Here is a 13,575-nt window from a genome sequence, read left to right as displayed (position 1 = left end):
AACTTGGAGAGGTATCACGATCATCAGGACCTTCTTCTCCCTGTCCTGAAGGTAGGGTTTGAGGAAGGACCAGCCAGTGTCGACGAGGACGATGAGGGTGCCTTTCTCTGCAGATCGGCAAACTGGCAGTCAGATTTTACGAAGCCGAGAAATTCCTTCACTCTTGATCGGAATCTTGATGCCAACTCGACCGATGTTGATTGTCAACGGAAAAACGGCGTCGGTTCGGTCACAGATAGGAAGGAACAGAGATGAAGAGGGAAAGGGCACCGACGAGAGGTAGATTTCACGAGGAATGGTTTCGACCCTTTTTCCCTCTTTTATCTGGCTCTCTCTCTCTTTCGACTTTCTCTTTTTCCCACTCAGAAGGAACAGTCGAGGCGACGCTACGACCGGTGTGTTGGGAAAAAGGCATGCTTCCGGGTATGGATTCGGGTACAGTGGCCTTTCTGTCAGTAATATATTATAATAAAAAATTAATAATAATAATAAATACCTTCGCTGCACCGCCACTTCGTAATTTTTTGAGATGTATCGTACCGGCACCTGCACCCGCACAGGGCGAAACGGTGACATAGCTTGTAGTGATCAATGTTCTTGCAAATATAGGATTGATGCACCTCCACAACCCTTATATCAAGATCCACTGATTTTTGAAAAGAGGTGTCCTGCCCCCTAAATGTAAACCTATATTTTAGCTTGCCAATCATTAAGTATGTGAGCAAAGGAGCAGCTCTATTGCTTGCCTCTCCCACTAGCTTTGCCCCAACTTCTTTACCTAGTCTTTGAGCCCGAAACATAGTTTTCCTTGATTTGTATTCATTCTGACGTGCCTCTATCTCCAAGGAATAATTCCACCTCTTTCTCTTGTTCCATTCCAGTAGATAAGGCTGAAGATGGATTCAAAACTGCATGAAGCCTTCCCTTGTTTGAAGTAACCTGCCTACACACCTCACTGGTTACTCTTTTTCTACCTATCTTAGTTTTGACCATCTTCAAACTAGGTATATCAATAGTAGATCTATTCTCCAAAGAGAATCCTTCGACCTAAACCTTGAGGATATAGGAGTCTCCATATTCCACTTTAGAAAATTCATTTCATGAATCACAAATATGATATTGTCCTCCATCTTGTTGAGTTTTCATTGTGTTCACGTTTTCTCTCTCTATGTTTTCTATAGAGTTGTCACTCATTATTCTCTTCTTCAATGTTCATTTTTCCTTTCAATCCTTTGGGATACAGATGCCCTTGTGAAGCACATGGTGATCGGCAAGATTGCACAACTTTATGGGTTTATCTGCAAGGACCACATTTAGCCCATATGAACTCATATTCGTTTGGTTGCATTGTCATTTCATAGTGTTCCTCATTCTCTCGAAAACAGATAGCTTCAATTGGTTTAACACCTAAAGAAACCCCAATGCATGACTAAGTAAATTTGAAATAAAAGTGCCACACCTGGACTTCTTACCCCCATTGTTTTTCTAACACATCAAGGTGCGACGACACAATAATCAAAAGGAAAGAACACATCAAAACAGATAGCTTCAATTGGTTTAACACCTAAAGAAACCCCAATGCATGACTAAGTAAATTTGAAATAAAAGTGTCACACCTGGATTTTTTATCCTCATCGTTTTTCTAACACATCGAGGTGCGACGACACAATAATCAAAAGGAAGCTACACATATCAAAATAACATGGGGCCAAATAATTCATTTATGCACTAAAGACAGTTCGTACAAAAATGACTTTGTGTGGCTATCGATAAATTTTCATGACCAAAATGCCTCCAAAATAAAACATTGATTAAACAAAAACAAAACTTTAATGAGTCAAAAATATGATGCACCAGCACAACTATGCACAAAATCTCTCTAGTAGGATGACCAGAGCCATCCGATCAACCTACTACCTCGGGTTCGCTAAAACCTAAAAAAGAAAAATAACGGAAAGCTGAACCATCACCGTATGAAAACAATTTAGAGAAATCACTAACCCTTTAAGGTAAGAGCTCAGATCTAAAAACGCATCATACAAAAGAAGCAAAATCACTTTCATATAAAGATGGATACCTACATTTCTATAAACTATCATTACAGTCCCTTTCATATTCCACAATATGTAGGGATTTAATCAATTGTCACAAGCAGTACACTTTGTCAATCATATTCAATATTTTCACTCAATTCATACACATTCAATTTACTTAATTTACAACTCATGTGGTTGCAAAACACAGGCGTCTGCACATGTCCCTCAAGTTAGGAGACAACCCCTGTGATGGCCCAAAATAATATAGATCCATACACATTGCAATGATAGAGCAATTCGCCAAGGAAGTATGTATTCCAAGAGAAATTGTTCAGCCTTCTTTAAGACACTTATGTTGGGAAGGCAAGAGTGCAACACTTCAAGTAAAATACACAATGATATCCTAAGGCCTTGCACCACCAGCTCTCCAAGCAAGTGGGACCAATGGCGAGGGCAGGATGTATCCCAAATGTACTGCAATGACCTACTGACCTTAATTCAATTAATCCTTCTTAATTTATTAAAATGAACACATTTACTTTGTGATTGGTTAGAACACAAAGTTGGTTCACTTCATGAGTGTAATCAAACCCCAAAACTTGTTCTTAAGAAAATCACACATTTAGTCAGTACTCTTGGCTGGCAAAATCACACTAAATAGGTACCTCTACCCACTTAGTTAATTCAATCATATCACTTCATAGTGGCAATGCAAACAAAAATCTCATAATAATCATAACAATCAAACAGTAATAATTCGAACCATAACAATTACTCCATTCAAAAACTTACTTCAACCCCAGGGAGTAGCCTTGATCTGTGCCTAGCTCTTAGTTGTCCTAAGCAAATATTACATTAGGATGCTCACTAACATGCAAATGGGGTCGAACATGTAGTCAACTCGATACCCTGCCTAACAATGCCCTAAGCAATTATAATTCTATCTTTCATATGTCATCGCATAATAATTAAAAACACTCAATAAGTATCACACATTTTATTCATATGTCAAAGGACACGCCATTTCACACATCATTCATACCAAAGCACATCCATAGGATCCAATGATCCTAAAAACCCACACTTGGGGAATGCAACATACAATCCACAATTTTCCTCAAGCGGGGATTTGCCTAAAATGCTGTCATACGTGACACACGCCTTCACAAACTAAAAATCTATCCAAGCATTGGATCCTATTTCTCAAGGTTTACTTGATGCTCCTAGTCCACCTACAAAAACTCAAAACCATAAGTTTTCTATCCACTTCACTCTAAAAATCTACTTAGGTGGAAAAAAGAGTATCAAGTGGAAGGTTGTCGATTGTAGGACTTGTTGAGAACTTCAATATGACTGTAGGGCATTTCTTCAAATTTTTCCACACTTGCAAGGATGTAATAGACAATCTAAACCCTAAGTCTCCCTTTCAACCCAAGTTATATGCCTCCCAACTCATCTTCTAGTAGAGGCACAAAAGGAATTCACAAGTGCCATTTTGACTTGATGGTTCACACTATGTTGCCGACAACCATGGGTTGCCATATGGCAATATATAGGCATGTACAGCAACATGTTCATTGCCACAAGGGGTTCATTCTGCCTAACTGGAGCATGCTCAAAAGAGTCTTCGCCCATTTAACATCAAACATGATCTACTCCCATTCCGTCGATTGCAAATACACCTTCATGTTATAAACTACAGTTCACACATCTCACTTGCCAACCTCAAGCGACTAAAGACCTGTTGATTGAGAAGGAGAGTGTGCTGTGAGTGGATTCAATTGAGTGAAAGGGTGCCAAGCAAGAGAGTAAGTGTGCGCATGTGAGAGTATAGCCGAGAGACAAAGGAGGGGATAAGAGGGAGCTTGGTGAAAAGAGAGAGAGAGAGAGAGAGAGAGAGAGAGAGAGAGAACCAACAGTTGGGAGAATGAGTTCTGTATGACAACCTGTATACATAATGAGCGTATGCCGGAAGGGGAGGGGGCCTTACTACCAATGTTCATATTTTCTTCAATGCCTCAACGTTGCACATACACAACAAACATTCTTAACTCTATCGTTATTTCATACCTCCATCATTATCTCATACCCATTATTTCATATCTCTATCTCTGTCATTATCTCATACCCATAGCATTTGAGATAATGATAGGGGGTAGTATGAGATAATGATAGGAGTATGAGATAATGATAAAGATATAAGACAATGACAGAGTACGAGATAATGACAGAGGTATGAGATAACCACAAGAGTATGAGATAATGACAAGGGTGTGAGAGATAATGAATATGAGATAACAACAATGATACAAGATAATGACATGGGTGAGACAAAAAAATGAATGTGCCTTTTTACTGTTCAATAGGGTATATTGATCATAATGATATGCACATACAAGCTGACATTCAGTCTGAGCTTTATCGAATAACAAAACCTTACTTCTTTTAGTTTCTTTTTTTTTGTCACTTATGAAAAGTTCTCTTTTTCTTAACCAGGGTTATTTTTCATCATTAATATATTGGTGCATGAAAATTTTATACACGTCACGTGTACATAACCCGCTTCGAGTGGTCGAGCTAGCTTCACACAGGTGGGCAACATGGGTCCAGATTGGACTCTGATCTACATCCCCAACTCACTGAAAAAAAGTCAAATGTTACATAAAGTGCCCTCTACTTATACGGTTGACAACTAGGAGTTCGCCCTTGAGCACCTTGGCCACCACATCATATAGTCACATGTGCCACAAATCTGGTAAAAGTCTTGGGAGTTGGTACTAGGACTGTGATGTTTTCTCAACTTGCAGAATGCCATCTTGCTTCCAGTAGTTTGCAACAATGTCTCTTCCTACTACCCACCATACACCTCTTCTAAGAACTTCATCAAGTTTAGATTTTGGCTTCACTCACCCTATAGAAATCCTTTCTCAAGGCAGAAAACTTATGTTTCATGACTTAAAGCCTGATGCAGGGCAGGACCAGACCCGTCACTCTCCTGGGTCCACTTCCTCGCCTCGGGTTCCACCTTCGGGCATCAGTGTAGTTCATGAGTCTTCAACTATGGGATCCCATGTGGACCCAGAGCATACAAAAGATGAGGTGCCTCTGCATAGATACTCGAGGCAGACCAAGGGTTGAATTGTAATTTTGATTTTCATATGTTATTTTGTGATCCATTTTGTAAGTATGTACATTTGATATCTATGTGGGTCTGTTTGGATTCAGGCACTTGTTCATGACCCGACCCATTGCTACTCTCATCCATATAAATGGGCAACGATGTTATTTTGTATACATGTTGACATCAAATGAAAAAAAAATTATCTTGTTTTTATGCTTCATCCTTCCCTTCGTTGTCCTATAGCGTTTCAGTTGTAACTTTCAATAGATTTTTTTTAGTTTGTCTGTTCTGCAAGGCTTGCCTTGCATCAAAGCCCATAACCAACAAAGGCCATATTCATCTCATCCACAAAGTAGCATATAGCCAACCATTAAAAAGGTTTTTTGTATAATGTGAACAGTTTGAAAGAGGATCCATACCTTCAACATTGATCCCTCCAAGTGGATTTCCATTTCTGGCATGTGTATGACAACATCATTGTCTTCTCGCTCATGGGTCTTAGCCCCTTTATCCTCCTCTTTTGAATCCTACATAGTAATTTTTGGTCGAATCTGTTTGGTCCTTATGAGGTTATTTGATGGTTGGTGGGGATCTAAGGACATTGAGGAATCATTCCTCTAGTTTGAATGTTTGAAAAAGGTTTTTGAGACAATGTCATAGAATGTGAACCTGCTTGTTTGTTTTTGAAAGGCATGCATTGTAGGCTAAGTGTTCACCTTGACACATAGTTGAAGTGGAGTTTGAAGATTCCAGTGTGGTCCTTGTTTGATATCATTTGATTAAATAAATGTATGGAGCGAGATTTGTATTTATTATTATGAATATATACGTGTGTTGTGTTATTCTAAAAATGTCATCAGTCAAACTACTTTAATGAGGGGGATTTCTGGAATTCAACAATTCTGAACAGAACCAATCAAACTATGTTTGAAGGGATCTGTGCAGATTAAGTTGGTTGTGGCTTAAATCTCAAATAGATAACTCTAAACAAGAGCTAGTAGATTGAGTTGTTTACTACTTAAAACTCAGACTAGTGAATGTAGGGTGCTAGGAAAATGGTACCATTATGTGTGGCAGCCATTATTCTCTCTTAATAATGTAGAACTAAGAGAGAGAACATAGAGTTCCTTGGATTGGTAGTATCAAACATATGAGAGAATTACTTACATAAGTGCAATTGAGCTTCTAATGACAACAAATTTTAAAATTGACTATGGAACATATCTAGGAGAAGAACATGATGCAGTGTAACCTTCTGAACCAATATCTTCAAATCCATGCTCAAGCAGGGTAGGATTATCATGATGGCCATCCATAAAATCTAGTCTTTCCTCCCCTTTTCCATGTATTGTTCATGGCTATGGTAATTTAGGGCTTGCGTTTGTAGTTTCATTATGCATTTCATCACCAAATTAGGAGCTTGTTGTTTCTTTTGTAGATTTGTAGTTTGAATCTTTTGCAACAACTATGATCTCCTATTGACCTTGTACCTGCTCCCATAAATATAAATGACTAATCAATTGTAAGACAACAAGCATGTAGTATCGACATTGACATCCAGAAAAAGTTCAGAAGATTGCAGACAAAAGATCCCCAAGGTAATGGTGAGTTGGTAGACCACTATTCGGAATGAGGAATATGCTACAATAGGGCAGGCTCACTTGGCATCTGCTGGTGGCAAGGTGATTTTGATCTAAAGCACTCCATCAAATTGTTGATCAAATATTCAAAAAAGGATTTGTAAATGCATTTTTCAGTTGTAAAAATTTTAATTTTTGTGAATAAAATAGTTTTTGTTAATTAATTAGTAATGTTCTCTCTCCCTGTCCTCTCCCTCTCCCTATATATATATATATATAGAGAGAGAGAGAGAGAGAGAGAGAGAAATTGGTAAAAACCAGACACTTAGGTCAGGGATAAAAACTAGACCCTTTGATTTTTTGTTAAAAAATTATTTTAAATAACATATAAACACCTTAGTATGTTAATAATGACTATTTTGATATAAAACATGCTTCACTTCAAGTTATTTTAATGAAAATGTTGATTTTTTTTATTACCATGTCAAGCGGGCTGTTCATTTTTTATTATAAAAACACCATTAAATCTAACAAATGATCAACTTAGTATATGTTTTGCATCAACCCATTCTTAAGATCATAACAATAAGGCTAGATTGCCAGAAAAAAATAATTTAAAATTAAAAGAAAAGGGTATGTATGTATGTATGTATGTATAAGGCATAGAATAACATTGCTTAAAAAATTGTGCCTAACAGTTGTAAGGCACAAAGCTAATAGGTGCGGTTAATAATATTTGTCGGCATGGTTTTTAATTGTTGCTATAAGTTTTTAGCTGTGGTTTTTTATATTTTTAGTGACGGTCATATTTTCCTGCTTTGCCTCTCTCATTCACTCTCTCTCACCCTCTCTCTCACCACTCTACATACGTACTCTCTCTCTCATACATTGTATGTAGCCCTCTCATGGCCAACTATACTCTCTCTCTCTCTCTCTCTCTCTCTCGCTCTCTTTTATATAGACACACACATATTTGGCTTGTGTTAGCCCCTCCCATGACTGTCGCCCTTGATTAAGGGGCACAACAGCACCTATGTATTGATTTTGTCCCCAGCTTTGTTTAGCATTCCATGCATGGGCATGGCTAGCAAGTGATCTTATATTTTAGGGTCATGGGTGTATCCTCAGTTTTTGGGCAGTTAAAGTTTGGTTTGAATCACTACATGAACTCAGTTTTGGTTAGAATGTGTGGCACATGACAATCGGAATCTAGTGAAAAGACAAGAAACTATTAGAGTGATACATGAACTTCCTTTGTCCTAGTTGCATAATACGCAGGATGAAATTTCATCTGTTACACTGGCACAAATGTCCTTTAAGTCTATATGAAACTTCATTATCATAGGCCAATTTAAGAAAGAATAGTATTAAGAACACAGTAGGATGAAGATATCAATTAGTAGAAATAATATTTTTGTGACCTTCAATAATGATAACTTAAGTTCAATTGTGAGTTAATACACCTAGCTTTTTTCCAAGGTTGATATGTGGAGATGATGCATTAGTAATACTGATCCTTGCAATATCTTCATTTTATTAGTACTTTCATATTTGAAGCTACAAATTTTCCTTGATGCACTAAAAGGGGATACCTGTCTGGTAAAGGTTCAAGCATTGGACTATTGAAGCACAAAGACAAATAGGGAAGTCGTGCTATATTCATGGCAACTATAAAACGTGCAATGGAACGCTTGGATGACAATTCCAAATCATTGGAAATTTACTTAAATGGGTCACCTTTAGATGTTTAAATGAGTGGATGTGCATAAACGTCAGTGTATATGAATGGTACCTTAGACTCCACATACATTTGACAGTTATGAATTGATGTGCCCAAACATCAATCAAGCACATGGAGAAGCATAAAGGGCCATCAAGCAACCAAAATGGAAGAACACAGATGTTGTATTTAACTTTCCCTCTGCAACTACAAACACATGTTTTATCCTACAGAACTATTACTGTTCAGTGCTTCACTATTACAAGAATATCTGTTTCATTCAAGCCGAAGTATGGACTCCAAAACCCATTAACATGTTTTAGTGAAACATGCAATATATGACAATTCATAACATATCTCAATTTTATAGGGCTAAAGTTATATATAAGCCAAGACATATATGGACATTATCACTTCTTGACACTAGATATGACATTGTTGAAAGTCATTCTCATGTGTAGGATGTCACACATGTGACCTCCAGTTTCATGTTTATTGATGTCTATGTCTATATTTTATACATGTAAAACTAGCTTGTTCTTTCTCATTTGCTTAGATGAGCTTTATATGTATCAACACATGAGATTTTTTTTTCTTTTGGTAGTGACTAATTCCAATGTTCTTTTTATACTCTCATTTTCAAAGCCATTCTCCAAGACAACCTCTCTAGTATATGTTAAAAATATTGTGGTTTATGCATATTGTCTTTAAATTTTTTGGTGTGCTTTGTCTTTTGTGTCTCGACCAATGCAAGATATGTGTTTGTTGTGGTTCATTTTAATAGTCATAAGCATGTTCTTTTCTGAAAAATTACATGGTCATGTATATAAAACTTGCCATGAGATAAGAGACAAGTGTTGTCATGGCAAGTTTTATGTAGTGGCAGAGCTAGAAATTTCTGGATAAGGAGCACTATTGTTTTGAATTAAAACTTTAAGGGGAATTATTATGTAAAAAAATAAAAAAGAATGAAGTACTAATGTATAAATAAAGTAAATCTTTTGAGCAATTGCCCACAATAGCCACATGAGGCTCTGCTGCTGTTTGTACTATTAATTTGTACTTCATATGTATCTCATGGCAAGTTTCTTTGATGAGTTCATTCCATAGGATAATGTTAATTGTCTACTTATAATTTTTAGTCATCTTGTTATATTCTTCCTCATCCTTATTATAAGTCTCATGTTACTATAGGTCTTTTTGGGATATTGCTAAGATGAACAATCATATTAAGGAATTGTAAACACAGCTGCTCCAATATAAAATTATGCTTTCCTTTTTTCTTTTTCTAAATGATAACTATAAATTAATCAAGTCAGTTTGGAACACAATTTGGTCCCAGTGATCAGATTTGGAACAGTATGTTTTCTTTATAAAATTATGACTCGTTCTTAGGAGAAATTATTGGAATTCATTTCTGGCAAATAGGCCTACCAAATACATCTATTGTTAGACTCAGATATTAGAAGCAATTTGTTCATGAGTTGGTCTCAAAACTTATGATATCTCAACATAAGAAGCATATCACCACTTGTGAGTTCGCTTATCCTTGTGCATTATGTTATGTGACTAGTTCTGAATGAGAGAACAAGCACATGTGTACATTAAATAAAGCACAATATGGACATAAACAGTTTCTACAGCCTTGGTTCTCTACACTTAGTGATGTTCATATTAAATTGGATTTAAAAGTAGTTTTGTTGATTATACTATGTTCACATTCACAAGAAATTTAAGATTGTCATTTTACTTATATAGGTAGATGATATTATATTGATAGGAGATTATGTTAAATCTATGTCACACATCAAGGTATATTTCAACAAATAGTTTGAAATCAAAAATTTGGGAATCCTTAGTTTTTTTTTTTAATTGATGCAGCACACTTAAATAAGGGATTTTATTGTGTGCCAAAGGAAACATGTATTGGATCTGCTTAAGCAAATAGGTTTTATAGGGGCCAAAGTAGATGAGACACTATCAAAAGTAAAGTCCAAATTAAGGAAGGAAGATGGAGATCTTGAAGAAACCATCAAAAACTTTTGGAAGCTTGTTGAAAAGCTCATTTACTTGAGTAACATCGGGCCTAACATTGCATATGTAACGAGCTTGATAAGTCAATGCATGCACAAACCAAGGTCCACTCATGTTTAAGATGTCCAAAGAATCCTTTGATATTTGAAAGGGATGATTAGACATGGAGTTTTAATTAGGCAAAATCAGACTTTTGATGTCATAGGATACACATGTACTAATTGGGACGGTGATGCAAATTACATGAGGCCTACTTCAATATCCTGCACCTTCATTGGAGGAAATCTAGTGAACAAAAGAACAATAAACAAGCAGTTGTGGCCCGATCCAGTGCATAAGTATAGTATAGAGTCATGGCAAGGTGCACATGTGAACTCATATGGATGAAGACCTTATTTTAGGACATGAATGTCATGATAAAACAGCCCCGAGATTAATGTGTGTTGACATGGCAGCCATATACATAAAGAAGAATCCTATTTTTTTCATGGGAGGATTAAACATATAAAAGTTGATTGTCACTTTGTTAGGGACAAGATACAAGATGGAACAATATAAATACCCCACATCAATAGTGAAAATAAGGCAGCTGGTATCTTCACAAAAAGCCATGTGGCAGATGAACATTAGAGTATTGTGCACAAGTTGCATAGATTGATATTTGTGCACCAACATGAGGGGGAGATTATTGTATGTTATAGGAGGAGAGATCTTCATCTATCAAGGAAAGATCAGATAATCTGGTGGTAGCATCTATTTTAAGGAAGAATATTTATTAATAAAGAGAATCCTATCTCACTTCCATCTTTTTAGTTTCCTAAAATCTTGTAGTAGTTATTTTTCCTTTCTATTATGCATAATTTTTTTTTTTATAAAGATATGTAACCCTGTCAAAGAAAGAGAACAAAAAAAAAAAGCTCTCTCCTACCTCCATGGAGGTAGGCTAATTGGCCTAACCACATAATTCTTTATGTCTAGCTTCTCTTTTCTCTTTGTGTTCACATTTCATATCATTAATTGTGTTTGAGTTCTTGTGTCACATCTAAACTATGTGTTAATTAAGTATGTAAATAGCTTAACTGATACTTTTTAAAATTCTTTTGAATATATAATGTGCTCGTTGGTTTCAGCTAGGGTTCTTTTCCATCAGTTCATAGGGTTTCTAGTGCAATTAAATTTTTAAATTTTTAATGACTCTGTAAAAAAAATTATGTGGATAGTCTGCAGTCCAAATTTTATGATATTTGGAACTTTAGATTATTAACAATTGGTAAAGTAGTTTTTTCATCAACATCAAAAGAACAATCGAACATACTTCTATTATTTTCTTTCTCATTTTTACAGAATCATTTTGGCCAATCAAATTAGTGTAGCAAAATATATTTTTTGGTGTCAAGCTTCTTGAACACTTCCAAATGAAAATGAAGTTTTCGTTTGTTAGGAACATATTGAGTTAGCCCCTCATTCAGGTGATTCTAAAGAGAACCTCGAAAATAAAGGTTTCTACTCTATTGGATACCAGCAATTTGTAGATACTATTTCAGGGGTTTAAGCTTTGAGCTTTTATCTCAATTTTGGCTATAATTAAATTCGAGTGAGTTAAAAAAGATGTATAATTGTGTTGAATTTTGGGTCCACACGATTTATTATAGATTTCCCAACATCTTGTTTGTATTTCATAGAAACCTCAGATCCTTTGCCTGAACTTTTAATTTTGTAAAGATTGTTTTTTTTTTTTTAATTTTTTCATATTTTTGTTGTTGAGTAATTTTTACTTGATTTTGGACATCCTGTTCTCTATATGAAATTATGTTTAGAATCTACTAGACAAGACATAATTATGTTTCCTACCTTTTATAGAGAGGGACTGTTTTAGGAAGTATTTTTCCTAATTTCAAAGATCTTTTTTCTCAATTTTGTATAGGTTTTCAGCATAATTCTGTATTGTAAGACTAAAGTTTGGAGGCCAGTTGGATTAGTCTAGGTAGTTAGACTAGTTAGTTAAATTAGCATGCACATAACAGTGTACTACTTTGTTGTTAGCTCCTTCTTTTCTCCTTTTGGTTGAATTGTTAGTTTTCCAGGGACTAAAGAAGCCCGGCAGGACGAGAGGATGACAAGGGAGAGAACCCACGGTCACTAGCATGTACCAAGACTGACAAGCATAGAAGAGCAAATCTTGGAGCATAGTAAAAAACATGCTTAACTTTTCATTGTTATTGACAAACAGTTATTCTTTTTATGGTTGATAAAAAAAATCCATAATTTTCTTTTTCTAATGATCTACTGATAAGTTAGTGAAAAACTATGTTTTTTTCTTCTAAAAAAAGGAATCTAGAAATATAGCTAACTTCATGATTGCATCTATGTTTTTTTTGTGTAATTTTCCAGGACTAGCAGAAATCATTTACTATGCTATACCTATTTTTTCTTTATAATTTCTATGACGGGAAATCAATGGGGGCAGATCAATAAACTTTTGGCCAAGAGGCACCTGTTTGAACAAACCTTAGACATAGTAAAATGATAAAGTGTACTAGGCAAATAATTAAGGGACATAAGAGCCTTTTAACATCCCAAGAAAAGGACGAATCATTAGAAAATTCCCTTAAAAAGAAGTCAACTATACTAAATTTTCTTGTCATCGTGCTCATGGCTGCGGGCTCGTGCTGTACAAAGGAAGGATGTGTCTTCACTTAAAAGATGGCTTTGGCTGCGCGAGGAAATGAAACTATGCAATGCGTTCTTTAAAATTCTTTTTTTTTTTACATTGGTAAATTTAATATATACTTTTATACATATGTAGATGTCCCTCCAAATATAAATGTTTCTAAACAGGTGTCCATCCATCTAATTGTTCCAGCTCTTCCACTGGCCCTCTGGCAATCTATGTATAGATTGGAATACGCTGGAATTTACAAACATAGGGATCACAAAAGATTAAGACTTAAGGTTTAAATCCTATTTATACACATTTATCTCAACCTGTCATATAATCAATGGTGAGTATATATATATATATATATATATATATATATATATATATATATATATATATATAAAGTCAATTAATAAGTAAATAAG

This window comes from Nymphaea colorata, chromosome 7 (genome assembly GCF_008831285.2).
Source record: "Nymphaea colorata isolate Beijing-Zhang1983 chromosome 7, ASM883128v2, whole genome shotgun sequence".
In the NCBI taxonomy this organism is placed as follows: Eukaryota; Viridiplantae; Streptophyta; class Magnoliopsida; order Nymphaeales; family Nymphaeaceae; genus Nymphaea; species Nymphaea colorata.
This window is presented reverse-complemented; position numbering follows the sequence as displayed.